The following is a 14,636-nucleotide window of genomic DNA, read 5'->3' on the forward strand; positions in this document are numbered from 1 at the left end:
AGCTTGTAGTTTCCTGCTTCATCTCTGCGACTTTTGTGAAAAGGGACCACATCTACTCTTCTTCAATCCCATGGAACCTCTCCCATCTCCAAGTATTTAGTGAACAGATCTTTAAGAGAGCCCACCAGAACCTCTTTGTGCTCCCTCAGTATCCTGGGATGGATCCTGTCCGGTCCCATTGTTTTATCCCCCTTTAATTTTTCTAGTTGTTCATACACATTTTCCTCTGTGAACGATGTGGTATCCACTCCCTTCTCATTTGTAACTTTGCCAGCCAATTTTGGTTCTTCTTCAGGGTTTTCTTCCATGAATACAGAACAGAAGTACTTGTTTAGCACATTTGTTTTTTCCTTACCACTATTATTTTGATTTAGTGATTCAGCTTCCACTAACTGTACTTCATCTAGCTACATCGAGCCTCCACCATATTACCACCACAAGTCCTTACCATGACACCACAAGCCAAAGTCAGAAATAAAGTTAATATTACCAGCCTTCTTACCTAATATTATCCACTCAGGTCAGTCCCATTAACAGTTTGCTCTGCAGAACCAGGAGATTACAGCAAGGAGATTATGAGGGGATGCCGCTTGATTTTAAATCATTCACCCGGAGCTCAGCGATCAGCCAGTCATTAGCTGCTGCTGTCTCACCCAGAATTCCTTATTATGAGTTTAAATAATAGGACAAATTTTGAAGTATGTAAGAAGATAAGCATTTCTGTACAGGATATACCATCAAGCCCAATATCCTGTTTCCAACAAAAATCCCAAAGAGTAATATATTCTAGGCTGCCTATTCTAGGAATAAGCAGTGAATTTTTCCCATGTTCACTTTAATAATGGTTTCTGAATTTTTTTTTTCAGGAACTCATGATAATAGCTTTCACTACATTCTCTGGCAATGAATTCCAAAGCTTAAATCGACACTATTAAAAAAATATTTTCTCTGTTTTGTTTTAAGTGTATTACTTAGGGCTCCTTTTACGAAGGTGCGCTAGGGTTTTTAGTGCATGCACAAAATGACCGCGTGCTATAGTGCGCGGTAGCCAAAAATCTACCGCCTCCTAAAAAGGAGTGGCTAGTGCGTTCGGGAATTTAACGCATGCTATTGCGCGCGTTAAGGCCCTAGCGCACCTTTGTAAAAGGAGCCCTTAGTGATATCATTAGCATGCTCCCTAAACCTTGTACTTTTGGAAAAAGAAAACAAGCAATTTATATCTACCCATTCCACTTATGATTTTAGGGCTTTTAACATGTCTCCCCTCAGCCTTCTGTTCTCCAAGTTGAAGAGCCCTAGCCTCTTTAGCCTTTCGTAATAGGGGAATCATTCCATCCCCTTTATAAATTTTGGTTGCTCTTCTCTGTACCTTTCCTAATTCATGTATACCATTTTTGAGATGTGGTAATCAGTATTGTACATAATATATGCGCTGCAGTTGTAACATGGAGAGATAAAGAGGCATTTTACTTTCTTGGCTTCCACTGTACATTGAGGAGAGGATTTAAACAAAGATCATACAAGAAAGAGGGTATGCTGAAAAGTTCTCAGCCCAACCAAGCAACTTCCTAAATTCTGAGCATTATTTTGCCACTGTAGCTGAAAAGAGTGTTATCTTATTTTGTTAAATGCCAATTTGCAAAACCAAAATGCTATGTTTGGCATTGTTTCAGATCACCATGTCATTCTCTTCTTGGCTGGGCTGGGCTTAGAACTTTACAGTAGAGAATGACATGGGGAAAAAAAATTATCAACATTCCCGCCCCGTCCCACAAGCTCAGTTCCCATCCCTGCCCCATACCTGCGGGCTCAGTCCCTGTCCCCGCCCTGCAAACTGTCAGATCCTATCCGCACAAGCCTCGAATAGTTATGATTTTATACTGAACTTATTTCATAAAAAGAGACAATATTCTGTCATTTTATAAACATAAATAATACAAAGCAAGGATCAACAAAACCCCTGTCTCCTCTCCCTTTCACAAATATCCCCTCCACTATTGTGAAAACTGAACAAACTAAATTACTACAGAATGCTACATAGAAAAATCAAGCTAACAGAATACTTCAGTCACACATGGCAGGAACAGTCTTAGGGGAGTAGAACTAGGGCAACTGCCCCCCGGTCAGAGAGAGAGCCCTAAGCCAGCTGGAAGCTAAAGAAGCACAGCCTGGGCTTTGCGGTCCCCAGTTATGTCTAATACCAGCTCTAGCAGGCTACATATTTCAAATCTAAAATATTCTAATCACAAAATATAAAATAAATTAATTTTTTTTTACATTTTGTTGTCAGGTAATTTTATTCTTCAAATCAAATTGGTCTCAGGCTTTGGTTTTAGGTTCCTTCTGTCTTCATCGTGGCATGGCTGGCTCCTGAAGTGAAAATAGGCGCAAGAGGAACTGGGGAGGAGATACCGACTCTGACACGGGTGCAATTTTTTTTTACCACAGGAGCAAGACTTTCACTGCTCCCACGGGGTGATAAAAGGTCTTGTCCCCGTTCCTGCGGGGCAGTGAAAGGTCTTGACCCCATTCCTGCGGTAAGCCAGTTGCAAATGTCTCCATTCCTGCGGATTTACTGCGGTAACCACAGTTTACCGCAGTAAACAGTCCCCATGTCATTCTCTACTTTACAGCACCCCCTTGTATCTATATCCTTTTCCTGGATAGTGACTCATAACATGGAACACTGCATCATTTAGCTATAGTTTGGATTCCTCTATCTCAGTGTTTCTCAACCTCTTCAAGCCAAGTACCCCCTAAGCCTAACAAATACCAACCGAGTATCCTCGGCCAAACTGAGTATCCCCAGCCCAAACTCTGCCCCAGACCTGCCCATACTCTGCCCCTGACTCCACCCCCATAATAATAATACTAATTGTAATGCAATTTCTTCCATCAATTTTTCACATACACACAATATAATCTTATTAATACATAATGATAACCACAAAATAAAAAAACCACAATGCACACTGTATGCAGAGAAAATGTTAATTATTTATATTTGGGGGGTTTTCAAAGATGTCAAGGCAGATGATTTTAAAATATGCAATGTCACCTCAGTAACGACAATAGAAAAATAGACAAATATAGTGCAAAATATAGACAGCAGATATAAATTCTCAAAACTGACACATTTTGATAACTAAATTGAAAATAAAATAATTTTTCCTACCTTTGTTGTCTGATGATTTCAATAATCTCTGGATGCACTTCCTTCCAACTGTGCATCCAATATTTCTTTTTTTCTTTCTGCCTCCTGCATGCTTCCTCTCCTCCAGACCTCATTCCATTCCCCAACCTGTTTGCTTAATCTTTTTAAAAAAATTGTCACAAACAAGAGATTGGATTCTTTATACTCCACCTTCTTCTTTTCTTTAGCCAATCGCAAAATCTCTAATGCATGCTGAAAACAGAGTACTCCAAGATTCAAGTAGGCGGTGCTGGGATCGCCTGGAAGAATTGGATGCAAGCAGGTATTTGGACATTGGATGATGTTATATCTAATGAGAAACTGCTTGATTTTTCATGGCTGCAACAATCATTTGACATTTTAAAGTCTCAACATTATAGGTGGTTGCAGTTGAAGCAGGCTATTCAGAGTGGGTTCCCTGAATGGAAAAACTTAAAAACCTATTATAGCTTGCAGATCCTTTGTTACCAGACAGATTTAGTAGGGCATCAGGCCGCCCAGTGGTACAAATTGATTTCTGAATTTTTAAATAAGAAGCCAAAAAATAGTCTTAAGAGATATTTGGAGCATCGAGATAAAACAGTATATTTCTGCGTCTCGTTGGCCACGAATTTGGAGGTTGAAATGTACAGCGTCAGCATCTATGAGACAAACATGGTTATTTTTATTGCATAGGATTTTTTGGACTCCAGTTCGATTATAAAAAATAGAAAATTCTAAATCTAATAGATGCTGGCATTGTCATACTAATATAGGGACTCTGGATCATCTGTTATATTTTTGTCCATTGATACTTAGTTTCTGGAAGTCAATTTGGGGACAAATAAATCTCTTTCTTAAGTCATCTATTCTCTTAACCTATGAAGCCATAATTTGTGGTACGTTACTACATGTTAAGCCTACTTTGGATAAATATAAAAGTCACCTTTTCTTGATCATGACGGGAATAGCTGTTCAAATGGTCACACATAATTGGAAGAACCATGACAGAATTAATTACCGTACACTTTTGGGTGGGCAAATGTGTGTACCACATATAAATATGAAAGAATGACTGCGGAATGTTTGGGGACTAGTAATTCATTTAATAAAGTGTGGAGTCCATTGACTGCATTTGTTGCATGGCAATAAGGGTCATGTATCTTTCTTTTTCTTAGATTTCCTTACACATCCAGGGAGGGTGGGTGTGTGGGGGGAGGGAGATATATTTTGAAGATTTAAATTACTTAATTATAATATTGTTGCAGTTGAAGCAGGCTATTCAGAGTGGGTTCCCTGAGATGAGGATGGGAGAAAATGATTGTTTTATGTATTATTTGTGTAGTTAATAGTGTGTTTTATGCAGTATTTTATGTTAAACTACCGTATTTTCACTCATATACCGCGCACACGGGTATAGCACGCAGGGAACACAAATTTATGTAAAGAAATTTTTATATACCGCGCACACCCGTATACCGCGCATGCCGCCCTGACTCTCCCGTCGCCGCCCGACTCTCCTTTCGCCCGCCCCGACTCTCCTTTCGCCCGCCCCAACTCTCCTCTCCCTCTTGAAGTCCTGTCCCCACCCTGAAAGCCTGATGCCCCCCCCGATGTCCGATTCACCCCCCTGCAGGACCGCTCGCACCCCCACCCCGAAGGACCGCTCGCACTCGCACCCCGAAGGACCGCTCGCACCCCCACAGCCTCCCCCCCCCCCCCATCATGGAGAAGCTCTTACCGTTGTCCTGCTGCTTCCTCTGCCGGCGGTCCCGACCCTTCTGTGAGCCCTGCGTCTGCTGCTTCCTCTTTCGGCGGTCCCGGCCCTTCTGTGAGCCCTGCGTCTGCTGCTTCCTCTTCCGACGGTCCCGGCCCTTCTGTGAGCCCTGCGCCTGCGCTGCTTCCTCTTCCGGCGGTCCCGCCCTTTCTCTGACATCAATTCTGACGTCTAGAGAAGGTCTGGCCCAGACCTTCTCTCTGACATCAGAATTGACGTTGGGGGGAAGGCTTGTGGGCCGACAGCATGTAATCGCTGCACGCGCTTGGCGCTTCCCTTCCTGGAGTTGCGGCAGCAGCGGAGGATAATTAAATGGAATGGGTGGGCGGCGAGTGGTGGCAGTGGGCGGTCCACATGCTGCAGGTTGAGAAACCCTGCTCTATCCTATATATATCATTTTGTACTTGCTCACATTAATCATCTGTCATTTAGATACCCGGTCTTCTAATCTCATAAGGTCATCTTGCAATTTTTCACAATCCTCTCGTGGCTTAACAACTTTGAATAATTTTGTCATCAACAAATTTGATCCCTTACTTGTTATTCCTATTTCCAGGTCATTTATAAATATGATAAAAAGCGGGTTCCAGCAGAGCTCTCTGGCAAACTTCACTATTCACCTTTCTCCATTGAGAATATTGACCATTTAACTCTATTCTTTGTTTTCTATCTTTTAATCAGTTCTCGGTTCACAATAGAACATTACCTCGTATGCTAAAAATAAATGTAGGCATTTCTGGCCATGAATAGAGAGACACTGCACAATTTATTTCTCCTTGTCTTAACAGAAGATAGTTGTGGATTTCTCCTTGATGCAACGTAATGTAAAATTTTGGCCACGTCAAGAGGAGGAGTTGGGTGACTGGAGATTTTTCGTGCTACTTTTGCAATGTAGCTGACCTTTCAGTTTCAGTGAACTTTTTCCTACGACATTAGAGATAAATGCCAACCTTTTTCTATATTTATAAAGACAAGTAATTTTAAGAAAAGTAGAACTAACCCATCCTTTTAAAAAATAACAGTAAAGGGCAATCCTTTTACCTACTTTTCTCTGAGACCTCAAAGTTTACAGATTTGATTAAGGAAATTCTGAAATGTATGCTTTATGACATATGAATATTTAACATTTATCAAGCAATTATTTGGTTTTCTATTCCCTGTTATATACTTCAATACATTTATTTTATTTACTTATTTTTTAAAAGTTCATGAGGTCCCAAAATCCAACTAATTTAATCAAAAGTCACCAAATAAAATGAGAAAAGTGGTTTGGCTTAAGAGCTAAAGTGGACTGTGGACACACTCAACTCAAAGTCCTGGATTTCAAGTATGCTGATTTCAGTAAAAATCAAGAGCATCCCTAAAGAAAGAACTGATGGGATGGGAGGATATAAGGGAAGTGGAAAGACTGGTCCAAGCTGAAAGGAGCTATAAAAATGGCAACTGAACTCTATGTAAAGAAAGAATTAAAACTAAGAGGAAAAGGAAACCATTATGGCTCTCTAAGAATGTGGCTGAAAAATAAAAGGCAAAAAGGCAGCGTTCGAGGAATACAAAAGAATACAGGAAGAGAAACCCAGAAAAGAATACTCCTCAGCTTTGGAATGCATGACCTTTACATTTAAGAGAGGAAAAAATACTTGACCGATTTAAAAGCAAACTGAAATGTCACTTATTTAAGGATCTTTTCCATCTTAACCTCTACTTAGCTTTTAAAAATTTGTATCCCTTTTTTATAAGACATTCTCTCTCTTTGCCCTTACCTAGCTGTTTTAACTTTACATTAGCTGCGAGTAACCCACCGAAACGGTGGGGGGGGGGGGAGTGCTCATTGCGGGCACGGGGACAAGGCCATCCACCGCCCCGTGGAGCGGTGAATGGCCTTGTCTCCACAGTTAAGGGAGGGAAGGTGCGCAGTCACCAATCACGTGTGGCCTCCTCCCTCCCTCTTCCTGCCAAATCTATCTCCCTCCCTCCCCCTTACCTTCGCGGCGCGTTAGTAAAGAAACTTACTGAAGCCAGCGAAGCCTGCCTGCCTGCAGTCGCGTGTGTGTGGGCGGAAGCTTCTCCTCTGATGCAACTTCCAGTTGCGTCAGAGAAGCTTCCGCCCACACACACGCGACTGCAAGCACAGGCAGGCAAGTCTCCGCCGGATTCAGTAAGTTTCTTTACTAACTCGCCATGAAGGTAAGGGGGAAGGAGGGAGATTCTCGGGCTGCTGAAGGGTGGTGAGGTGGCAAGAAGGAAGGGTGGTGGTGGGAAGAAGATGCTGGAAGGGAAATGGGGAGGACAGAGTGGGGAGAAGACGCTGGAAGCGAAATGTGGAGGACAGAGTGGGGAGAAGACGCTGGAAGCGAAATGTGGAGGACAGAGTGGGGCGAAGACGCTGGAAGCGAAATGGGGAGGACAGAGTGGGGAGAAGATGCTGGAAGGGAAATGGGCAACAGAGAGTGGGAAGAAGACGCTGAAGGGAAATGGGGAAGACAAGAGTGTGGAGAAGACGCTGGAAGGGAAGAAGACAGAGATGCCACACTATGGGGGGAGCGGAGGAACGAAGATGGGTGCCAGACCAATGGGGGGAGATGAAGGGAGAGGCACAGTAACAGAGCAAATGGAAGACGCAGAGAGAAGACAGTGGATGGAAGGAATTGATTGCGAAGATGAGGAAAGCAGAAACTAGACAACAAAGATAGAAAAATTTATTTATTTATTTTTGCTTTAGGATAAAATAGTATATTATTTGTGTTGATAAAAATTTATAAACAAAGCCCTGCCAGCTGAACATCTCTTTCTCTAGTTCAGCAGTCAGAACTTTGATTTATAAGGAAGGAATAAGCTAAATATTGCAGTACTAAGGCTTGTACGGATGCTGTAGGGACAGAGCGGTGAAAGGGACAACGGGGACAGGTGGTGAAGGGGATGGTGGTCCGGGGACGGGGCAGTGATGGGGACAGAATTTATCCCCGTGTCATTCTCTACTTTACATGTCTCTCTGTCCTACAATGATTGCATTTCTTCCCCATTTTCCCTTCATGTTCCAGTATGCTTGCTATCCCATATTTGAGGTTTATTTATTATGTACTTGTTGTTTTAATCTGTATTTTTATACTTGTAGTTTGATAGGCGATTATATCAAATTTTAATAAAACTTTAAACTTGATAGAGGATGTACACTAGATGTAGTCTACCTGGATTTCAACGGCTTTTGACATGGTCCCTCACACAGGCTCATCAATAAACTTAGTGGGCTGTAGTTGGGACCCAAAGTGGTGATCTTGATTAGAAGCTGGTTGAATTTGCTCTGAGGAAAGAAAAGTGAGTAGTGGTGTGCCTCCAGGATTGTTATTGTATATTTGTGAGTGATATTTCTGAATCAGAAAGAAAAGTGTGTCTTTTGCAGAAGGTTAAAAGGAAAAGTGGATCTTTTTGCAGATGACATGAAGATTTGCAACAGAGTAGATATGCTGCAGGGAACAGAAAACATGAGAAAGATCTGCAAATATTGGAATAATGGACTAATGTTTGGCAGTTAAAATTTAATGCAAAGAAGGCAGGGTGATGCACTTGGGGAGTAAAAATCCAAAGGAGTTGTATATGCTTGGGGGTGAGAAGTTGATATGCACGGACAGGCTGAGGGGACCTTGGCTGGATAGTGTCTGAGGATCTCAAGACTGCAAAATAATGTGACAAAACAGGGCCATAGCCAGAAGGATGCTGGGCTGCATAGAGAGAAGAATCACCAGCAGAAAAAGGGAAGTATTAATGCCCCTGTACAGGTCCCACTTGGAATATGGTTCAGTTCTGGAGGCCGTACCTTACTAAGGATGTAAGAAGACTTGAAGCAGTAACATAGTAAATGATGGCAGATAAATACCTGAACAGTCCATCCGGTCTGCCCTATAACTACATGATACAATTTCATGAATGAATTATCTTTTTTTTTTTCTTTGTTTCTTCTGGGTCACAAAACTTAGAAGTCCACACGGTACTGTCCTTAGGTTCCAACTACTGGAGTTGCTGTTGAAGTTTACGCCTGCCTATCCAAACCATCTCCAGTGGAAGGTGACAAAAATGATACTGGGATTGCGCAAAGAGACATATGAGAAGAGGCTTGAATACCTGAATATGTATATCCTAGAGGAAAGAAGGGATAGAGGAGATATGATACCAATGTTTAAATACTTAAAGGGTATTAATCTAGAAACAAACATATTTCAGAGACGGAAAATCAGTAAAACTAGAAGACATAATATGAGATTGCAGGATGGTAGACACAGAAGTAATGTGGATGCCTGGAATGCTCTCCTGTGGAGGTGGTGGAGGCAAAAATAGTGACGGAGTTAAAATATGCATGGTATAAACACAAAGGATCCCCGTAGAAATAGAACAGTATCCACACATAACTCGACAGACCAAAAACTATATCTTCATTTATGATGCACAGGAGTGGTGCTTAAATAGAAGCCCAGCAGTGGGTGAGGAAGACTATGCCAGACGGTCTGTGTCCCTTATATGGCAAAACAGATCGTGGGGGTGGGGAGGTGGCAGCTGGAGTTAGCTGTGACAGTGACTCCAGCAGTGGGGCAAAGTAGCCGATGCTGGATATATTCTACAGTCTCCGTCCCATATGCGGCAAGAAGGATCAAAAGCAATTATTTTATACTACATTCAAATCATCTGAGTACAGGTATTACCTAACTTGGGGGTGAGGGTGGTAGGGAAAATATCTTATACTGAAACTTTGCAAGTAAAATAAAAAAATTACTGGTTTGTTGCCTTGAGAATGAATTGGACTGTTGGGAAGACTGGATGGACCACACAGGTCTTTATCTACTGCAGGGCTGTCCAAGTCTGGTTCTCGAGATCTACTGTCAGGCCAGATTTTCAGGATATCCACAATGAATATGCATGAGAGAGATTTGCCTACACTGCCTTCTTACTATGCAAATCTCTCTCATGCATGTTCATTGTGGATATCCTGAAAACCTGGCCTGCCAGTAGATCTCAAGGACCGGACTTGGGCAGCCCTGATCTACTGTCATATGTTACTATGATGCATAAACAACATTGTATTTCATATTAGCAAGGCTGGTAACAAACACATATTGGTCCATTCAGAAGGACATTATAAATATTTTAACACGTGCAAAGGTCAGGCATTATATGTTAGAATGATCATCAAAAATAACTCATGAGTTTTTCTTTTCTATTCAAATAAATGGAAATGCGTTCAAATTTAAAATGACGACAAATTGAAATACTCCATGGCTAATCATTAAAAAGTGAAACAATATGGTGATAAAATATATTAAGTGCTTGTAAGCACTATACAGATATTGAACTGGAAGACTATGAGAGACAAAGAGCATTACAACAGGAATAGTAGAAGAGAAAGAAGATTGCCAGGAGAGGAAGTGGCCTGATGGGTTAAATACTGGGTAAGCTGAAGGCTAACATCTTGGTCATGTAGCTTGGATATACTGTAGTCTGTGAGAATCTGCTTCTGAGCCTAATAGCATACACACATTATAGTTGGAAAAAATATTTGGTTACCACACAGAATATAATCTAACTTGTATGGAAGATGCGTGCTATATTGTCTCGATCTAGAACAGTGCTTCTCAATTACTAGTTCACCAAATTTTTGCAAGTCTGTGAAGCAGCAGTAAACATTCAGTACTAGATTTACACTCCATCTTGTAGCCCTTCACATCACTTCCTTGCTGGGAGCATAATGAACTGTGTAGGCCAACAAATCAGTTTATACGGACCAACAGATTAAAAGAAAAATGAAAGAGACATGAAAGGAGAGTTCAGAAAGCAAAGTGGGCGATAGCAGGGAGAGGAATACGATTTTCTGGGGAAAGGGTGATACTGGTGAGTCCTTGGGATGAGAGAAGAAGGATATTTTTTTTTTCTTTTGAGAGAAAAGCTATACCTGACTAGGAGGGAAAGGAGAAAATTAATTAAATATAGAACATAAGAATTGCCATACTGGGACAAACTGAAGGTCCATTAAGCCCGGTATCCTGTCTCCAACAGTGGCCAACCCAGGTCCCAAGTACCTAGCTAGATCATAAGTAGTAAACAGATTTTATGCTGCTTATTCTAGGAATAAGAAGTGGATTTCCCCAAGCCATTTCAATAAATAAGAAGGTACCTGTGATGAATCTGTCCTCTTTTGCCATTGCCAATATGACTCCCATATTCTTTGCCTCACCGCCCTGCCCCTCTCTCCACAAAGTAATCAGGCTAGCTATACTTATGCTAGGTACCTTCCTAAAATGACAAGGACTAGCATCAAGATTGTCTTATTTGATTCAAGAGATTAGAGAAGATGTTACTCCCAGCACTTCAATTGCAGATCTCTCCTCCCACCACTCCCCATTAATTTCATAAACCATTTCATTTTAGAAAGACAGCAAGGCAGTCTCTTTCATAATAAACATTGAGAAACACTGGTTTAGAAGATTCTGGAACTGTGTTCCTGCCTGTGAATAAACTGAGATACATAAGATTACTTTAGAAAAAGCAATAGTTTTACTCCTAGTGTCATGCTGTTTTGGTAGTCTGGTAGTGTTTCAAGACAAGTCATAAGAAATGGCCTGTCATACTGACCTATTATCCAATCACCAACTATTCAATTGACTAGATAACTGTTTTGGTAGGTAATTAAGTCCAACTGACTTGCATCCCCCTCTCTCTCACCAAAACTTTTTCTCTGATATATCCACTTGCCTGGTGCCATTCACCCCATGAGCTTCCACTCTCTCTCTTGCTATCATGTATTACAATGCTAAGAAAAAGTGTGTGGACCCTAAGTAAATGAGAATTATAAGTTTTTATCAGGATAATAAAACAAGGGAATACATTAAACACTTCCATATTTCTTGGGCTACAATCATGTATAAAATAGGAGCAATCTGGTCAATATTCAGCTGCCGGCAGTCAGTATTTTTTTTAAATGCAGACCACTGCTGGCTGAATTAGACTCTGATATTCGGTGTCTGTGTACCTATGCTGAATATCTGGACACTGGACACATCCAAAATGGAATTGGGTAACATTCAGCTTACCCAGTTAGCTAACCAGGGAGGCAGGATGAATATGAGATTTGTTTTGAAATGAATGTACTCCTTCCTCTCCCTCCCCTCCCCCCCCCAGAAGAGCACTGACCCCTTCCTGACCCTCCCAAAAGTGTATCCCCTTCCCTTTTCCAAACAAGAGCTTTCTCCCTACCAATCCCCCCCCAAACAAGAGCAGCTCCTCTCCAGAATTACTCATGTGTTTCCTGCCTCCTGAAGCCCCCCCCCCCCCCACACACACAGGACTACCTTAGTCTCCCCCAGTGGTCTAAGGGATGACAGGGCAGAACAATACTCTAATTACTCCTACTAAGGTTGGCTCCAGGGGGGAAAATGGAAGCTGCAACCTCTAGGAGTAGTCTCACCCTTCCATATAAGAGGTCTTCCATGGGGTCAACTATTTTGGGTCCTGGGATTCTCCAGCCAGTGGAAGGTCCTCAGACGTGAAGAAGAGGATGAAGTAAAAGGGTCCCTCCAATCCAAACTCCATACTCCTGCTCCTGAATCATATAGATAAAAGAGGGGGGGCTGTGCCATAACCTCCTCCCCTGCACTAAGGAAGAGGCTGCTCCTGGGAACAGAGCCCTACTCCCATTCAATGTCTGCTGAACTGCCTCTACTACATACTTTAACCAACTGGGCCCTGCAAGTGTCCTCCATGCCGACATCAGGCTTCTGAAATGTGGGGGCAGAGGAGGCCTTCCCTGTACCTATATTGGGATTTGAGCCCTAAAAATGCCAAGCAGTGGGCCAGTGGCATGAAAATGGCCACCACTCTTGCCAAATTCAGTGAGACGGTGGCCAATGAAGAATGCAAGGGGGGAAGGTTCAGTACACTAAGAGCCTCCTTTGGGGCATCACCCTATGTCAGCAGCAGAAAAGATAGGGCAGCCTGTCACACACAAGACAAAGGAAGCTGGCGGCAGTGTTGAACCTCCAGCTCCCACAGTCTGCATGCCCTCAGGTATCCCTTCCTTCAAGGAACCAGGACTAGACATTGTACTCCTCCCAGATATACTGGCATTGATATGTCTGCCTGTTCTCTCCTGTCCAGTTAACTCTCTTCAGTAAATGCAGCTTAATTTTTAAAAAATTCTACTCCGTTAAAATAGGGAAATAAAGAAGCCAATTCAAATTAGGTAGGATCTTACAGATGAGCTTTCAAGGGAAGGAGGGATGGGATGCCACATGCCTGCCCATCAGAGGGGGCCTGCAAGAGCTTCTAATAGAACCTCACTAAGCTAAGACTAAAGAAGGGGAGAGAAGAGTCTGGCAACATCGAAAGACAAGACCCTGCATATGGCTATGAGACCAAGGATCACACATAGAAGTAAGATCTCTATTGTTTGAGTCTGAAAACAGCCAGCTGCTTAGATAGCTTGGTTGTAGGAAGTTTTGCCCCCAGAATTTTCACCCCCACACATTTCGCTCCTGGGATCTTTCGCCCACAATATTCACTGCAGTAATAAATGGCAATAAACAAAAAAACTCTGTGGAGAGTTGATGTTCCAGATGTAGTAGGTTTTATTAAAAATTCAACTTTGTAATCCACATAAAAGTATCTAGGACCCAATCCACTGGGATCTATGGACCCACCACGGTCCGTGTTTCGACAGTGCTGTCTTCCTCAGGGATCCTATGGGTAATAATATAATGATCTGGTATAGTATAATGTGTTTTATGAACTCAAGTCAACTGGGGTGAGATTAAGTACCACGTGACATCAGTTGTATAAGAGTAACTGGTGCCGTCATCTATAAGTGTGATAGAATGACCAATGACATGCGATGGAATGACCAGTGACATGAAATGTGTGATCATATTAATGAGTGAAAGATGATGACAAACAAATCAGATGCCAGAGACACTGATGTTGAAGGAACCAGAAGAAATGTGTAGAGACCAGAAAATTGTGACAATAGATGCTTGCCCTTCATGCGTGATCAGTGAAAGTATCTAAACAAAGAATGAAAATGGAATTGCACTTGAAAACCTTGCCGAACCAAAAATAAACAATATAGAAGAGGACCATAAGGGGAGAGGTAAATACCATGTAGGTCATATAACAATACCTCGTGGATTATATGTAAGTTCTAATGAACTGAAATTGAAAATAAACAAATTATTTGATGTGATCACAAAGGGCTATAGAAACCCAGAATTGTATCTAAATTATTTTAAATATAGTTCAGCCGAAATCATAGTTTGCATATAATTAATATTAAGGAGTGCACATTCCTTTAGAATAAAAGTAAAAAAGTACAACTTAGAAAAAAATCAAATATTAAAATACTACCTTGTGAGTAAAATACTACCAAATCAAATATTAAAATACTACCTTGTGAGTAAAATACTACCATTATAAGCTTTTATGCATTACCAAGGAGATCGGCATTTCTATGAAAGTGCTGATTATAACGTACAAAATGCCGCAGTGGTGAAAATTGTCTTAATGCTGATAAACCAAGCTATGCTAAGGTGGGCAAAGCTATCTATATGCAAAAGAAATATACAGGCTAAGGTTCCAAGAAAGACTCTATGCTGATGAGACATACTTAAGAGCGGAAGAAAGAAAGCCTCCTCAATACCGCTATCTATTTAA

The 14,636-nt window shown here is 41.6% G+C and overlaps 1 protein-coding gene across 12 annotated transcripts in view; it reads right to left on the reverse strand.

Moving 5' to 3' along the window:
- FARS2 (phenylalanyl-tRNA synthetase 2, mitochondrial) overlaps nt 1-14,636 on the reverse strand; it is a 732,018-nt gene that overhangs the window by 225,439 nt on the left and 491,943 nt on the right. The window lies entirely within an intron of this gene.

Source organism: Geotrypetes seraphini, chromosome 2 (genome assembly GCF_902459505.1).
Source record: "Geotrypetes seraphini chromosome 2, aGeoSer1.1, whole genome shotgun sequence".
In the NCBI taxonomy this organism is placed as follows: domain Eukaryota; kingdom Metazoa; phylum Chordata; class Amphibia; order Gymnophiona; family Dermophiidae; genus Geotrypetes; species Geotrypetes seraphini.